Source organism: Polistes fuscatus, unplaced genomic scaffold (assembly GCF_010416935.1).
Source record: "Polistes fuscatus isolate 324 unplaced genomic scaffold, CU_Pfus_HIC Scaffold19, whole genome shotgun sequence".
Lineage (NCBI taxonomy): Eukaryota > Metazoa > Arthropoda > Insecta > Hymenoptera > Vespidae > Polistes > Polistes fuscatus.
The window spans coordinates 275,860-294,858 of record NW_025113095.1 but is presented as its reverse complement, the minus strand read 5'-3'; the positions used below and the strand labels follow the sequence as shown (position 1 = coordinate 294,858).

The 18,999-nt window shown below is 32.9% G+C and overlaps 2 long non-coding RNA genes across 2 annotated transcripts; both read right to left on the bottom strand.

The window, feature by feature from the left end:
* Positions 1–11,491: 11,491 nt before the first annotated feature.
* LOC122515723 lies at positions 11,492–11,878 on the bottom strand. The gene is made up of 2 exons (XR_006303357.1): positions 11,685–11,878; positions 11,492–11,610 (listed from the first exon to the last, which is right to left on the bottom strand). It is a non-coding gene; the product is annotated as an uncharacterized LOC122515723 (long non-coding RNA).
* A 210-nt stretch (positions 11,879–12,088) lies between these two features.
* Positions 12,089–12,453, bottom strand: LOC122515733. Its single transcript, XR_006303361.1, has 2 exons — positions 12,222–12,453; positions 12,089–12,149 (listed from the first exon to the last, which is right to left on the bottom strand). It is a non-coding gene; the product is annotated as an uncharacterized LOC122515733 (long non-coding RNA).
* Positions 12,454–18,999: the final 6,546 nt, after the last annotated feature.

The window sequence follows — 18,999 nt, the reverse complement described above, 5'->3', positions numbered from 1 at the left end:
GCTATTGCATCACTTGATTGTATGATTAATATGTTTTTCTTTTTGTTACAGGTGATCATCTACTCGTCTAGATTTTCTTCTACCTGAGCTCCTAATGTAATTTTTACTACTTTGTAAAATATATATGTATAATAAGGCATTTCTGAAAGCACACATGAAAATTAAATATGACATTGTTATTTAAAATTCTATAACAAATATTGCTCTAAATATTTGTGAAAATGTATCAAAGATTTTGCACATATTATTTTTAATCAAATAAATATTAAATTTAAATTTATATTTTAAATGCGCGGAAAAGGAAATGGTTCGAGATTTTTTAAAAGAGTTTCACATACAATTATTCTTTCTTCTATCAATCTACTGATTTTTTTCTTTCTCGTTCCCTATCGTTGAATTTAAATTTTGTAGAAAAATAAACGTTAAAGTAGAATCCTAGTAGGTTGCTCTCCAAACACAGTAATTTTCTCGGAGTGAGACAGACCTTGGTCCGGTATTATTCGCGATCTATCCAAATTTAATTGTAAACTATATAACGCAATTACTAACCGGGCCGAACGGTTGTACTAAATTCAATCTAAATTTATTTACATGTTTAATCATTATTTATTTTCTTTTGGTCCTTTTGACGCATTGTTTTTCTTTTTTTCTTTTTTTTTAAGTAATTAAATGAAACATTCAAGTTTTATTAAATTTTTTGTTAATAAACGAAATGTACGTGTATATATATATACATTAAATAATTATTTAAATATGTGTTATCTATGAGTAAAGATACTTTTAACAACTATTATTTTCTAGTACAATGTAAATAATCTTTTATTGAGGGTATAGCGTAGATTTGCAAAATAAAATAACTAATAATTTAATAATTTAATGAATTTACCATTATTAGTTGTTACAAATAACGTTACAAAGATAACTTAAAACCTGATATATCCGTTTTAACAGAGTATAACCATATTACTATTTAAACAAAATTCTTATTCTAAACTTAAAAATATCTACGATTATTATAAACTATCCGTTACTTTTAGTTTTTTAACACAAAGTTAATCGATTTAGCAAACGAGTAAAGGTTCCTTATCCTATCCAATAGCTTAGATGTGTATGCATGTAAGTGCGAAAAGGGACGACACGACACGACGAGAGAAGAGCTTTCAAAGTGATCGCGGAGGAAAAGCTCGTAACGTTGGCAAAAGCCTAAGTCGAAGAAAATGGTCGTCTTTCGAAGCATGACCTCGGTCCAACGTTCCTGGACTCCTCGAAGATCGTTTCGATCCAGGTAAAACTACTGCGTGTACGTGTACTTGCTATATCCTTTCTATATATATACATACGTATATTACACACACACACACATAGGTACGTGCGTTTGTATATATCTACACCTCTTTCTCACTCACTCATAGAAACTTAGCACTAAGCGAACAGCAACGGGGGCTGGTGTATGAGCCAGATGCGCTCGTAAAACCATCGTCCCATAAAACCGGCTAGTTCACCGGTTACCGAGACGCCCATCAACCATTCCTTACATGGTCTAATTCCAGGATACTGGAAGAGTTGCTCTTGCCCCACCCCTAATACTACCTTCCCCCTATCTTCCCCCCCTTCTTCGTTCGACCCACCCCTCATTCATTTCTCCTACACCATCTTCTAGATATCTTATACTCTTAACAACTTATTCCTTTCCATCGCGATTTTATTTAACTTTAATTTATTTCTAACGTCCGAAGTTTTTCCATTGTTTTTATTCCGTGTGTTTTTTTCTTCTTCTTCTTTTTCTTTTTTTTGAAGTTATACTTCTTTTGGCGCGTTGGGGAAATATAATGGGGAGTGATTTTGTTCCGAGCGTCTGGAAAAACGACACCATGAAGTTTGTCGGTATTTACGACGCGCGGCAAAGCGATTTCAAGTATACGGCATGAAGTTGTCTTCTTTTCTTCTTCCCCCCTCTTTTTTTCTCAAGCGGGTCACCCATCCAAATACTAATCGTACTCAGCGCCGCTTTACTTAAATGATCGAAGCGAGAACTAATGCTGTAACCGCGCCATCATGGCTGTTGACGCGTGAAGTTATTCGATATATCTCTCTTATATTTAGTGTGGACTGATATTTATATTTTGATATTTTATTTTTCTTTTTTTTACTCTTTCTTATATATATATATATAATAATAATTATTTTTTTCTTTTAAGTTATTTTTTTTCTTTGAAGTTTTTTTTGAGGTTATTGAGGTTATGTTCGTTTTGGTACGGCAAAGAAGTATAACTTCTTACGTGCGTATATAAGTACACACACCAGTTTTTTTTTTTTTATATACACTTTTCTATTTTTGTATCATTATATAAAATTATACTTCTCCAACGCGACAAATCAAATTTATATCAATTTAATCAATTTTATTAATTTTAGAAATTATGTTTCTTCGTATAATAATTTGATAATATTGCATTGCAAGAAGCTGATATCGATTGTTCAAAATTGATATGTGTATATATAGTATACTGTCTTTACCTTTGCGTTATGTCCACAAGATCTTAGAAAATCATTTTCATTTAATAATGAGAATATACTTCTCTCTCTCTCCCTCTTTCTCTTTCTTAATAATTTACACTATCTGAAACTTGGAGTCCAGTGAACCCTTTTGCAAAATTCACTTTCGTACGAGTCGTACGATGTTAAAGTTCACCCTTCGATCCCTTCGAACAAAAGGGACGAACTGAGTTATCGATAGAAAGAAAGTGACGTTACAACCGAGAGAATCCTTCTAACAAATGAGAACACACGAATCCTTAGCTCATGTTTTTTTATTTCATCTATTTTACCTGTTCCTCCTCTTCCTCCTCATCTATTCCTCATCCTATCTCGAATCTTGACAATTGTTCGAATAATGAATTTATGTAATTGTACATACATTCATGTGTCTGTCTGTGTGTGTGTGTGTGTGTGTGTGTGTGTGTGTGTGTGTGTGTGTACGTGTTTGTAGTTTGTAGATAGTAAAATCAAAATGAGGTATTTAACGATTCATTTCTATTCAGGATATGTATATATGTATATATATAGACATGTAATCGATGACGTAATTAGTTATTAATCAATCAATTGGAGAAATCAAGCACGGTGTTGAACATGGAATCAATCAAATTAGGAAATTCGAGTCGAGAGAATTAAAAAGAGAGAAAGAGAGAAAAGATTTCTCATCGGATTTTATTACAAATTAATATATTTTCTACTAAAAATTCCACATTCTATATCTTCTATCTTTCTCTTTTAATTAAATTATGCTTACGTTGTAAGGTATATCAATTTCTGTTAAAACGCCTCTTTGATGTGAAATGTTATTTATACTAAAAAATTTAAAATCAAATATCTTCTAACTAATTTCCTATGAGATACTTAAAAAAAAAAAAAAAAAACAAAAAACAAAATATACTCGCATGCGCAGTGTACGCGTATTTGTATGTGCATGCGTGTAATTTAAATCAAAGAGTCAATTAACATTATTAAAAATTATTATTTGAAGTATAACTTTTTCGAATTTTATAGATTGCTCGTATTAAAACCAATTATTTGTGATATAAATTTAAATGAAAAAAAAAGAAAGGGAAAAACGATTTTTTAACTATTTCGGTTTAAAAATAATCAATGAATTTAAGATAAGCGTGTTTGAGAAACTTCAATAAAAATGAAAAACTAGAATATACTAAAAACCCCTTTTTCATATTCTCTTTCTGTTAATTAAATTAAGCATACGTAGATACATAATTTGTAGCAATTTCTGTTAAACGACTCTTTGATATGGAAAACGTCATTTATCAATACTCCAATGAAATATTTTCGACGAATTTCGAAACGAAATCTCAACGAAAAGTGTTACCACGCATGATGCACGTAAAATTTAAATCACACACAGAGAGAGAGAGAAAGAGAATCAATTGAAATATATTTTAATCGTTATTAAGAGTACGATAAACTAAAAAAAACAAACAAACAAAATCGAAAAAAAACAAACAAAATAAAAATGAATTTGTTGTTAAATAAGAAGAAAGATCGAGGACAGGTAAGAGTTGGGATATTGAAAAAATAAAAAAAAAGTAAGAAAAAAGGTAGGAAGGAAGGAAGGAAGGAAATCTTGTTTTCCCTCAGTTCCTCCCAACCATAACCCCCTTCCCTTTCCACCAGCTCAGTATTCTTCTCGTTTTCGGTGACAAGTCGAGTATGGATATCGATTGACATGGTTAGGCAGTTGTAGAAACTGGGAGGACATAAAAGAGATTGGACGAGGGCGGACGATATTCGCGTAAACCCCCGTAGATACCCATATCCACCCCCATTGCCAGGAACGTTTTCTCGTCTACACCGTAACACAAGTTTTCTTTGCTTCGTTTCACCAGGATTTTCTCTCTCCCCTCTCTCTCTCTCTTTTTTCACGTAAGGAGGAATATTATACGCTCGACTGTATTTCCAATCGATACGAGAACTCTAAGGTCAAGTTCTCTTCTTTAGAAATTCTTCTCTGTATATTTTTAATAATATGTTGTTTCTTATACGATACGATACGATAATAATATGCAATTTTTTTCAAATCAATACTCTTTACGGTCAATCGGATAAATGTTTTTAATCAACCGTTTGTTTCTTTATCGTTGAACAGAGAACAAAAATTATTATTTAATAATAATTTTTAGAAAACAAGAGGAGATAAAGTATTATTATTTATTATTTATTTATTCTTTATTCCGCCCCTTTCGAATTTGGAGGGTTTCCCTTACAATCTTCCTTTTACAATATCTTACAATACTTTATCATTTAACTATAAACATATAAATATCATCTTATATAGACTATATTACAAACATAACTAATTAATACTAACAAATTCAATTTAATAACTGACTTTATATGAAAAAAACAAACAAAAATTATCTTTTTTTTTTTTTTTTATTCATTACAGAACATACAATCAATTCTCGACGAGAATTATAAGTACTTTAGGCTGGCGTGATGTAATAACATGAAATGTAAATAAATAAGATTTACAATGGTGAGTGTAGATATAATACGTTAGACTCAAATAATATTACGATGTTTTAAATCATTCAAATCTTGTTTTAAGGTCAGAAGGGTAGAACCTTTTTAGTCTTCGTACTAGTTCATTTGTTTCCAGTAAATATTTTGCTAAAGGGTTGGGATGTTTGGCTAAACGGGAGTTGTAGCGTTCACTGAAGCTAACAATTTCTTCTTTTATTGTAGATATTCTTAAATCTTGATGAATTCTTTCGTTTGTAACGTACCATGGGGCATTGCAGATGTTTCGTAGAGTTTTTGATTGGAACCTCTGTAAAATCTCTATATTGGAGTTATTCGCAGTTCCCCATAGTTGGATTCCGTAAGTCCATATGGGTTTTAGAATAGCTTTATAGATAGCGAGCTTTTTTTTCCAAATCTAACTTAGACGATCTACCAAACAGCCAATAAATTTTTCTTACTCGTTCTTTGAGGTGCTTTACTTTGGTTTGTATATGTTGCTTCCATGTCAGCCTTTTGTCTAGGATAATACCTAAATATTTGATCGAGTCTCTAACAGGAATATTTACCCCATTGATGACCACAGGGGGACACGTGCCTAAAAATTATCTTAAGGGGTTATACGCAGTTAGGATTTTCAAAAAATCGATTTTTTTTTTTGCATTTTCGGAATGTACATATATTTAAGTATATTCTCTGAAAATTTCAAATCGATCCGACAAATATTCTTCACTTCATGTAAGCTGCAAACAAAAATTTTTAACTATGTGTAAACGTCTCTTTGAAACTTTAAACGCGTTTTTCTCAAAACGGTATTTTCAAAGTCGGTGATCTCGATTTTGCAAAAACGGCTTAACCGATCGGTTTCAAATTTTTACACAATCTTCTTAGATATATTCCTCAGGTATTAAGTATAAGGAATAATTTTTAAAAAATTTATTACTATTTTTTTGTAACAATTTAGAGCGAAAATTTTAGTCAAAAACAACAACTTTTTTTCAAATAGACGCCATTTTGTCAAAAATCAAAATTTTTATTATTCCTTGGTTTTAATACCTGCATTAATCTATCCTTTAAAAGAATCCACCATATTTTTTAATTTCGGATAATCCAAACCGCTAAAATGGAGATCACCGCCAAACGTCTTTTTTTAGAGGACGTTCAGGAAATCATCTACAGGAGCAGTGCAGATTAACATTTTTACAGAATCGACGCGCTATTGTATTCTCAAAAGTTCACTCTATTTGAATTACCAACAATTTTTTTTGAGAAATAAAAACTGTTTCTAGAAAAAATTCATGAAAATACGTCTTTTTCGAGCCTCGCAACTGCGTATAACCCCTTAACACTCTTTTCTCAAACCCTCTCCGCTTCCCTTCTCTTTCCTATCACTCGTTTTAATATTTCTGCCCTGGATAAAGTATTATATATTGTTAAAAGTAAAGTATATTGTATAAAAAGTAAAGGATAGTGATTGACGAATGTCGAGTAGAACAAAAATAGGGTGTGTGTGTGTGTGTGTGCGTGTCTCTTTAAAGATAAATAATTAAACTAAATTTATTTAAGTGGTAGTTAATTAATGACGATCTATTTCACGAGAGTTTCATTCGGTATTTCGTGAGAACCAGGAAAGCGATTTAAACTACTCCGATATCATCGCGAGTTACACTTGGAATATTTAATGATATCGCCGTTAATTACAATCTCTCTTCGATCCTAATCGACGTACAATTTCCGCGCATCGCCGAGCTAATTAGCCCCCTCCCTCTCTCTCTATCTCTATCTCTCTCTCTCTCTTTTTCTCGATGAGCACGCCTGCTGTTGCTTCTCTATCTCTAATATTCCCGCTGTTGCTCTATTTATTTCTATTTGTGCAATAATACGATTTTATTTAGAAAAAAAAAGAAAAGAAAAATAAAGAACATTATTATTTTTCTTTTTTTTTTTTACTGAATACGAAATTTAGAAGATTCTAGGGACGATATTTAAAAATTAACGGTTTACAATTAGTTTCAAAATTGTTAATATTAATTTATTAATTAAAATTGTTAACACCAGGACCGATCGAATGACCGATCGTCAATTTTTTTTTGGGGGAGGTAATTTCTTACGAGTTATCGTCCTATTTGATAAATCAAAAATTCTTATCCAATGAAAATGATATATTTGTTGCTATACATAGATCGTAAAGCTTTCTTTCGTAAAAGAATCCTTTAAAAATATAAACAGACGTTTCGATGACGCGGAAGACACGAGGAACGTCCGCTTTGGCGGCTTTTGCATGAGAGAAATGTCGAGTTGTCTGACGGATATGATATTGCCGGATATGGGAACGCGATTTCCCGTGTTATATCCCCTCGCGTCCACCCCTTCCCCTCTTCCTTCTCATCCTCCTGCTGCTCAACCTCCTCTTCCTCCATTTCGTAATACACGGAATACAAATGGGATATGGATACGCACGCGTAACCGTGGCCGAAACTAAATTAGGTATACGTTGAATTCTCGGGACATATCGTGCGAAGTGAGAGATTCCGCGATCGTGCGGAAATGTCTATTCACCTACACACAACACACCCTATACTCACGCGTGCGTGTATATATATATATACGGATTATTCGATTAAATATATTACTTTTGCAACCTCATCCCACCTTATCCCTTTTTTTTTTCTCCTTTCGATCGATTTTAACACGTTCCAATTTTATACGTTTAACAATTTCATCGATAACTATTTCGATTGTTTAATTTTATTTCTTCTATGATATTTAGGAAATTTAGTATTATTATTAAATGTATATACTTGGGTATAATGATTATAATTAAATTTAGAAAATAAATTTCATTGCGAACACGTTCCGGCTTTACACGTTTAAACAGTTTTAATTGATAACTATTTCGATTGTTTAATTTTATTTCTTCTATGATAGTTAGGAAATTTAGTATTATTATTAAATGTATACTTGGGTATAATGATTATAATTAAATTTAGAAAATAAATTTCATTGCGAACACGTTCCAGCTTTACACGTTTAAACAGTTTTTATCGATAACTATTTCGATTGTTTAATTTTATTTCTTCTATGATAGTTAGGAAATTTAGTATTATTATATTAATGTATACTCGGGTAATGATTATAATTACATTTAGAAAATAAATTTCATTGTAAATTATAAATTGTATTTTAATCTATTCGGAAAGAGAACGATTCTTTAGTTTTCTTGAAGTAATTACGATGAAGTTGTGATCAAATGTTTAAAGTGTTTCATTCTGTTATATTTTAATATAAATTAGGTATTGTAGGAAGTATTAATCAGAGTTTATTTCCAAATAATATATAACGTTAGAAGAAATAAATATTAAGAATCGTAAATATATCTTTATCGGTTAATTTCAAAATATGTTTACTCGTAATGTATCATTAACGTAGATTAATCAAGAATTCGTAATAATTTTGTTAAAAATATCGTTAAATCGTTTTCGTTTCATGTTGCTCGTATTAATTTTCCTTTTTTTCTTCTTCTAAATTCTCTCTCTCTCTCTCTCTCTCTCCTTCTCTTTGTTGAATATTTTTGTAATTTTTATATTTTACCATAAATCTATGCGCAACATACATACGCAAGCGTATATATTCGCAATTCTCGTCTCTGTACGCTTTCCGATCGCGGAGGATAATATTTAAATTAGATTTGTTGGAAAAGCGCAATCACCGGCACACGATGTTGTGCACGGGTCATTCATCTGGTGTGTGTATTAGTAGTAGCGTAGGGGTAGGTCAATCGAAATATATATATCCACGAATCGATACTCTCGATGAATTTTCAAAGAAAATTATCGATTGTTATAATACATCGATCAATAACCATTTCATTTCTCGTTTGTTCTATATTTATCCTCATCGATCTCGGATAAAGATCCCTTAATCGATCCCGCTGATATCCCTTTATAAAAAAAAAAAAAACATCCAAATTATTTATTTATATTTTTAAAATGACGTTTGCAAAATTATATGCTATTCCTGTGACATAAGAATACATCAGAAAATACATAATTTTAGCTCTACCATTCTAAAGATCCAACGTCATTGGTTAAAAAAATATCGTCTGACCGTTACTTGACTATTATAACCATTACAAAAACAACTTCTATCGAATAATACGACTGTAAAAAAAAAAGAAAAAAACAAATCCAGTATATTGACTACTTCCTCTGGGATATCTGACTGTCTGACCAATATCCCAGTCGCGATTACTTCGAAATATCCGACCGAATAAAAAATAATCATAATCATTTCTCATTATTTCTCAGTTGAAATTATTCTGTGCTTTCTCTTCTACTGTATTCGAGCATAAATATAGACGGTCGATTTACGTTTCACGCCTGTTGTTACTCTCTCTCTCTCTCACACACACATTCTCACTATCAGGCATCCATACACACATCTACCTTAGGTTCCATTATCGTTTTGATGCCGAGTGCAGAGTTCCGCGTGGCCATCCACGTACGTACGCACATATACACGCGCAAACATATATATATATATATAGAAGGAAGGGACTAGCGACGTTAGGGACTACGACGAAGCTAGGCTTCAAAGGCGTAGAACCTGGCATTGTAACGGTGAGTACGTCAAAGACAGAGCCCAGCAGAACCCTCTGCCAGTACCTACCGGTCGTCACTCAGCTTCGTGTGACCGTGTAAATGTCTAATTGTATGTGTATACAAGCCTATATGAGAATAGAGAGACAGAGAGAGAGAGATAAAGGGGTAGTGAAAGGGTGAGGAGTTGAAGGGAGAAAGAGAAGGGTGTGGTGGGGGAGGAGTTTCTCTCTCGATCTTTCTCAAAGTCTCTCTCCCTCTCTCTCTCTCTGTCCCTCTCTGTTTCTCTCTGTCTCTCTTTGGTTAGAGCACAGAGAGCAAGCAACGTCGTAGTTTGTCGGTCACAGGATACGCGATTTCAGGGAACAAAGGGCCTTTGTCGGTATGTAAGCCACGCGAACGGCCAGACGCAGCAAGGCAACGTCGAATCCCCGCGAAATACAAGTGTTAATGCTTCTCTCGTTCGTACTAATGGACCAATGATATAGTATTTACATATATATATGAATATGAATATACGTATGTATAAATTGACGCGTTTAATAAGCGTATCTGTGTAGATTCTTGATATAACGTTCTTTTTATTTTTTTTTTCTTTTTTTTTTGTTTATACTACTTACTTTGGTTAAAATAATGTTGTAATATTAACGAGATATATACAGTAAGACCTCTTTTTGTGCGGTCCTTTTTTATACGATTTTATTTTTGTGCGATTTGTTTTGTGCGATTTGATTTTTGTGCGATTTGTTTTGTGCGATTTATTTTTATGCGGTATCTAAATCTCAGCAGCGTTGCTACCAGTCTTATGTTTTCTTTCAATGTACATATACATGTGTGGACGAACTGATTACATGGTCTCCTTGACGACGATGTATCCGGACTTCGCGACGCTGTTCATCTGATTTAAACAATCTCCTAACAATTATTTAATTTGATTTTAAGCATTTTCACATCTATATTTCGCAAATAATTGATGTATTTTCTAAGTGCGACTTTTTTTATGCGGTCCCTATCCACCGCACAAAAAGAGGTTTTACTGTATATACTACCGTACGAGTACTATATTGTATTGTATACATGTTTAATTTTGGTCTCGAGATAAAAGGCAGGATATCCTTTTCTTTTTTTTTTCTTCATTTTTATTTCTCTTTTTTCTTTTCTTTTTTTTATTTTTAGTCAGGTATTTACTTAGGTTAAAATAATATTGCAAGATTTCGTCAAACGTATATCGTGATTTTACGTATATACGTATATAATAATGCATGCATTCGTATAATAATGTTTATGTATTCATATTTATGCACGTGTATATGTATTAACAATTTGTTTTTTATTGTTTAACGATAAGGCATCCTTATCATCGTTACTCGAACGTTACCAGTATCGAGTGTTTCAACGAGAAAATTTTATTAAAAGGTCAACAGAGTAATTTTCTCTGAGAGAGAGAAACGGAGAGAGAGAGTAGGAGGAAGAGGAGTGATGGTATATCGTAATTAAAATCGATACTCTCTGATAATATCAATTCTCGTACGGTTGCGATGAAAGTTTCTAATTGATCGTTCATTCGTTTCATTAATATAACTGTAACTATAAACTAAAAATATAATAATAATAAATAAACAAGTAACAATAAGTAATACGTTCTGTTTTTTCTTTTTGTTTTTTAGTAAAACGATTCATCATTAAATAGAGTTTTTGAAAACTATTCGACTGTTGTAACCATTACAAAAACATCGAATGTAACGCGTCTGTGAATACTTATAAGCTTTTTGACAAATCGATTATCTCATTGTCTGACTGTTTGATCATTATTCGTTCGATGACTACTTCAAAATATGTAGTCGGAATAATAAAAATCCATATCTATCACACAACAGTTTATTCTCACTTATTCACACGCGGTTATTCTTTTACCATATTATATATATAATGTCTTATTTATTGTGCAGGTTATGGGTAGATAATAGGTAGAATTGTTTCTCTGTAATAACAAAGATTTTATTTTATTTTGAAGAAAATAATAATGTAGCAACTTAGACTAATTATTTATCCTACCTGTAATAACAAAGAAACAACATTCAATGCTAATATCCACACCGTTGTTTCTTGATTAATTTTCTTACATATATCTCTTAATCTCTGTATCTTTTCACTCCTGCTTTCTTTGTAGCACTAACGCCACCTGTTTTATTCCCTAACCTATTTACGCGCTAAATTCAATATAGCTAAAACTACTGTCCTTACATATATATATATTATCATATTATAATAATACAAACGTTGGCAAATATACAAATATCTAATTGGTCATATCGTTTTATTTGTATTCTTATTTGTTAGTTTTATTATGCATCGATTAGCTTGGGAGATTTAAATAAATCATTTTTATTATAGTAATAAAATAATAATAATATATATATATATATAATATCTATAATATTATAATATAAATAATAATAATATATATAATGTCTTATTTATTGTGCAGGTTATGGGTAGATAATAGGTAGAATTGTTTCTCTGTAATAACAAAGATTTATTTATTTTGAAGAAAATAATAATGTAGCAACTTAGACTAATTATTTATCCTACCTGTAATAACAAAGAAACAACATTCAATGCTAATATCCACACCGTTGTTTCTTGATTAATTTTCTTACATATATCTCTTAATCTCTGTATCTTTTCACTCCTGCTTTCTTTGTAGCACTAACGCCACCTGTTTTATTCCCTAACCTATTTACGCGCTAAATTCAATATAGCTAAAACTACTGTCCTTACATATATATACGTAAATGTAATAAATATAATATTTCAATTGCGTTGAAAAAAAAAAAAAAAAAACGAAACTATTGTCAAAATTTCACGATCGAATACGAATTGAAAATAGTTTCTCTAAACCATATTTGCCCTTTCTTTCTCTCTCTCTCTGTCTCTCTCTTTTTCATTTCTCTGTTTCTCGTTTAAATAACGTTTTGCGAATGTATTAACAGTTTGCTTTGCGTGCCGCAATTGGTTCGAAGTTGCTTCCTATTTCTTTCTCTCTCTCTCTCTCTCTCTTTTACTTTTTCATTCAACGTGAAAGAGCGCAAAGCGAATGTAAACGGAAAGGACCAGTGTCAAGTTTGCGTCGTTGCACGTTGCACCAACGTGGTAAACCAAGTGGAACGCGTGCGATTTAATACGCACCAGTGACGCTAACTTCTCTTACCCGCCGTGTCTCTTTCCCTCCCCCTCTCCTCATCCCCCTCCCCCCTCCTCATCCCCCTCCCTCCCCCTTCCTCTCATTTTCTCTCTTTCCCTCTTTCATTCTCTGGTTTTATTCAACCGAAGGAAAATAGAACAAATTTCTCCCCCGAAAATGCTCATCCTACTTTTTCCTTTCTCCAACCACCGAAATAAAAGTTTTTATCTAACTACGTGTATACCTTCTTTCTCTCTTTCTCTTTTTATTATTTTTCTTCGTTTTCCATTTAATACAATTTAATTTAATGAAACACAATGGGGAAAGGTAGTATCGATAATTTTGTAAAAAGACCTAATTATTTTATTTTCTCACTTTCTATCTTCCTTCCTTCTTTCCTTCCTTCCTTCCTTTCTCTCATTGTTATTCAAATTTCAGCACTTTGGACGTTTTGAATTTCCTACCTGTCGTCCTATAGCGACGTTATCCACTTTTCATTATACATTTTTTTGTTCTCTCCGCGAGTTTTATAATTTTGTATTAAAAATGAAATCTTGTGTTATTTTTCGCGAGAAATAAACGATATATTTCACCGAGACAAAAACGATACAAAAAATATAAAAAAGTAGGTGGTAATGTTTTTAATCGATGAAAATCGGAAAGAGGGGAAAAGGAATAAAAGGATTGAGATGGTCTTTGTTGCAAAAAGGGGAAAAAAAAAGGAGAAGAAGAAAAAGGAATTGGTTTGGAAAGAAGAAGGAGTCTCACAGTCGGATTTAATAAACATTCCCGGGTGGTAATCGGCTACAGACGGTGGAAGGAAATGAGTGTCTCGCGAAAGACTTCCTAGAAGGAAGGAAACCTAGATTCCAAGGTAGATTAAACTCGGTGGAGATATGCCGTCGTCGATAAGTGCCTTTAACTTTCAGCAAACTGTTCATAGTTCGGTGCGTACGCAATGAAGTCTCCCGAAGATAGCGTTGAGCAAAGCCAACGAATCCTTTCTCCGATCAATTACCAAAAGCACCCAAGGATTATATGCCTTCTAAAACATTTTCTTCTTATTCTTCTTCTTAGTAAAGATTCTCTTTACTTTGTTTCTGAGTTTTCTTGCATTATCGTCCTACTCAAATTCGAACTAATGTAAATTATTTCAGGAATGAATTTTGAGTAAACGTTAACTATACCATCTATCTAGATATTTTACATATTTATTTATCTACATACAGAATTAATAGTTAATTAAATAGATTTATCGTGTGAATAAAAAATATTTTTAAATATTACCTATTAAACACACACACATTAAACCACTACCACGCGCGGGATCAATTCTTCTGAAATAATTCAGATTGGATTGATATATATATATATACATCAGAAAATTGACATTAAATCTTCTACAAATCAATTTGGAAATATCGTAATCGGATCAATCTCCAAGATTCTATCTAACTCCGTTAATTGTCACGACGGAAGAATATGAACTCACTTTGCTATTATAAATGATTAATAATGTATAATAATAATAATAGTTCGACCTATTATTAAATAAATTTGCATTACAAATCAACGAAGTTAAACGATCTCTCGAAAATTTTCCAGGAGTGATCACGCATGGAAAAAAAAAAAAGAAAAAAAGAAATCAATTCTAATTGCAAGCAAGCAAGCAAGCAAGCAAGCAAGGCAAGCAGGTAAAAAAAAACAAAAGAAAAGAAAAAAAGGGAAACGAGAGAGAAAAAAAGAAAAAAAAGAAAAAGAAAAAGAGAAAAGAATAGAAATGATCGGAGAAGATTGACAGATGGACGAGAGAATACGACTCTAAAATTCCATCTACGTTTTCAGAGTCCAGAGACCGTTTCCGACTGGAAATCGAGCTTCTTTCTCTCTCGATTTGGATTTGAACAAAGAGTAATAGTAGTAGTATTACTTCCACCAACAGCACAACCACGAGTACTACAACCACCACCACTACCACCACCACCATCACCACTTCTATTACTACTACCTAGTAGTAATAGTCAATCGTGTTCAGTGTGGTGGGCTCGTAGAGTTGAGTAGAGGAGGTCAAGCTGGGCCAGTGGAGTCGAATGCTAGTCAGACAAAGATAAAACGAGATATAGTGCAAGACACGGAGAGAGAGAGAGAGAAATAGACAAAGAGACGTAGATATGTAGGAACAGGAGTAGATAGATATCCGTGTATGTGTGAGGGTGAAAGAGAAGGTTGGAGGGAGGGATGGGGGGAAGGGTAGTAGTCAGTAGTCAGTCGGAACGATTACGCGATCCGCGAAAGCGACCGAGAAACGTTGGAATTTCATTAGCATCGAACGCTGCCGGTCGAACTGTCCAAGTCTACTACTTGTCCAAGTCTACTGTTCGTTCGAGCTAGTCCTTCTCCTATGGGTTCTCTCTTCTTGTGGTATATAGCTAGGACCTAGGTCCTATTCGTTTCCTGACAACAATGTGTGTGGATAGAAACTGTGAGAGGGTTGAAGAAGAAGTACCAAAACGAGGGGGGGGGAAGGAGGTGGAGGGGGGAAGGGGCGCAAAGGTTGAGTTGGTACCTTCTACGTGCTTCACTTCGACTATTCCTACTCTTCTTTTACTCTCTCTCTCTCATGTTTGTTGTCTTTTGGAAACCGAGGAAACCTCGCTAACGAGCGAGACTCCGGATTCTCCTAACTTTGCTGAAGCTGATTTTCGAACGTCTATTTTTATAACTATCATATTTTATCCTATCTTTATTTCGTAGATTTTCTTATTTTTAAATTGTAGATTTGTTTGGAAGAGAAAAATCTTTGTGTCCCCATTCTTCCTATTAATTTTGTTACTAATCGGTTGAATTTTCTTTGCTAAAGAAGAATAGATAATAGGTAAGAATATATATATATAGGATCTTCTACTACGCTAACACCGAAAACCGATCCTTCTGTGGTCAGATTTTCTCTACGATTGGTAAATCTATTGCGTTAAGCTCTTTAAAGTTGGTCAACGTTAGGAAGATCTAATTTGCCGTAGGTAAAGAGGGGTAAAGAAGAGACTACCGTGCACACACATAAATATATATATATATATATATATATATATATATATATATATATATATATATATATATATATAGAGAGAGAGAGAGAGAGAGAGATGGCAGAAGGACAGAGGACAATGGTGTGCCGTAGAATCGTTGGTGTAAAAGCTGAAGGCATTCACCCTCTTCCTCCCCCTTCAGTCTTCTCCTCCAACCTTTTCCGAGAGGGTGCAAGAGGGGTGGGTGTTGCTAGCCCAGCGTTCACTAACGTCCCACCCATTCCAAAGTCCATTACGGATTCCGTGGAATTATGCCGATTAGCCCGGGATCCTGGAATTTACACCGGACTAACGCTCAATACTAGCCACCGTGGCGAAATCTCATCTCGTGGAAATAATTAAAACCCATACTCGCTCTCTTCCCATCTTCCATCACCTTCCTCTCCCCCTTCCTCCTCCTCCTCCTCCTCCTCCTCTTTCCACCCCTTACTTCCCTCCCTTTCAACAACGTATTACATATCCAAGTTAGTGAGCTAGGATAGTTGAAATATATATATATGTATGTATATGTATATGTATATGTATATATATCTGCAACAGATAGATTGGTTGATAGATTGGTGGATAGATTGGTCGATAGATGGATAGATGATTAGAGTAGATTATTACGTGTCTAGCAAACTAGGGTACCTACCTACCTACCTACCTACCTTTCTACCTACCTTCCTACCTACCTGTCGCTTCTTACTTTGTCAGGATTATCAAGCTGGATGATGACTCTTCTTTGTTCACTGCGTGCTAATCTTCTCTCCTCTTTCCAGGATTTCAAACTTTCCTAAATGACTACTATTCTATTCTATTATTTCCTTGGTTAGGATAGTTCGGTAGGGTATTCTTCGTAATCTACCTGGTAATTGAAATTAACAGCGAGATTTTTATATCCCTCTCTCTCTCTCTCTCTCTCGCTCGTTTTCATTCCTTTGTAATTATTTCTAAAAAGTTTTTCTTTACTTTTAAATTGAAGATCTTATTTAGAAAATATAGATAATTTTCTAATTTAAATTCTAATTATAATTTTGTTATCGTATTAAAAATGAAATCGTTTTGACGAGTAAACGTTGATTGTAAAAAAGAAAAAAAAGAACAAAGAAATAAAAAAAGAACGAAAAAATTCGTCGATCAAATCAATTCAAATCTATTTCTTTTGTTCTTTTTTTTTCTATTAACCGAGAAAATTGTACATTCAGCTCGTAGTTATTACTATTACACGAGATATAATAAATATAATACCATAATACTTGATATAAATATAAAACGAGAGAGAGTGACGAAAAAAAAATGTATTTAATAAATCACAAGTTTCATCTAATTTCATTTTTGTATCCAGCAACGTTAACTAATATTTCTATACATTTTATTTGAATTTTAATGGAGAGTAGAGAGGAGAACAATTCGATGCAATAAAAACAAAGAGAGAGAGAGAGAGAGGAATGGTTGAGTGAGTTGCCTTTAGAATTTTAATAAAAGAGAAGCTTGCAAGAGGGGTAAATGCAGGAAGCATTATGCAAATGTTGCTCTAGTATAGGATCGACGCTAAATTCCGTTGGCTTTCATTGGTGGTCAGGTATGGTGGTCGAGTGCCGATAGTGTTATTATATTATTTCGCTAATGTTATTGCTGTGTTATGCGGAGCCCAATTAATAACATGAACGCGTAGAGAGAGAGAGAGAGAGAGAGAAAGTCTGGCTCACGGTGGTGGCATCGTTTGATCAGGTTTACGCAGACCGACACCGCACCTGGCCCACCCGAAATCGGATACTCAATGAAATTGATTAACGCGACGTTAGCTATGGCAAACCACATTTTACGATCGCCTACAGGTCGCTATACTGTTGTAATAAACTAACTTTGTCTTCAATATTTTATTCTCATTTGTATAATCATTATTTATTCATATTATAATTGAATCTCGGGTTAACTAGTTTTGTCCATTTTTAAATAAAAACAAATTTCTCTCATTTACCGTGATACTTTCATTAAAAATATTCTCTCTCTCTTTCTATTTCTATTTTATCTCTGTTTCTGTCTCTGTCTCTCTCTCTCTTTAGAGAAGTAGTAGACTATTCCAAGTTCGTTTCGATTAAAGCGGATATTTGCCTTTCGAAAGTTGGACGGTTTCGTTCCGCTCGTGTCACATTGAAGGAACTCTTCGAATCAAGCGTTGAACTTTAAAGAGATACGTCGAGTTTTGAAATCGATCGGGGGAAAATGAAAATGTGCTTTTACTAACTTAACTTTAACGTATATACGTACAAATATTTCTTTTTTTATCTCTCTCTCTCTCTCTCGTTATATATCTCTCTCATCAAGGATTTAAACTAAATGAAATAATTATTACACGTAAACGATTCGATCTTACGATAAGTAAGGAAAAATACAAATAATTCGGTGTTCTAATTAAACTTCTTTTATGGGTTATCGGTATTTTAATAAATAATTTCATTGTTTTCCACACAATATGTTATACGATGTCTACCAGTAATTTTCTTGAAAACGATTATCAGCTTTAACCTGAAATTTTAAAGTAAATACTTACTTTTGGAAATTGTCTGTAGATTAAAGTGAAAAGAATCATCTTGTAGAATTATCGTTACTTTTTCTTCTATTGGTTTTCGTGAAATAAGAAAAAATGTAAACAAATAAAAAATATATTTCAATTTAAGTTGCCAACACATTTCAGATAAATATGATAAATATATTTATAATAAAAAAAATTAATATATTATATATATATATATATTTGTTTTATTAAAATGGTTTTGGAAATTTGTATTGAACGTTCGACACTTTAAATCTGCTTAAACAAAGAGGATCGGTTATCCGATCGTTTTTCAATAAATTTTATTCGCGATTGGAATCAAGCGCAGATCAATTCGATAAGTCAACGATTAAAAGTTTTCGCCTAACGACGAGCGAGCCATCGTTTCAATTCTAGCAGAAAATCCGATAACGCTGTGTTGTCACCTACGAGACACTATCGACCACTTAAATTGTTTCTTTTCTTTTTCTATACGTTATAATATTTCTTTCAAATTCTTTCCATATACCTTTTATTAGATTATTTTATTTTTTTTTTTTTTTTTTACAAAATTGCAACACG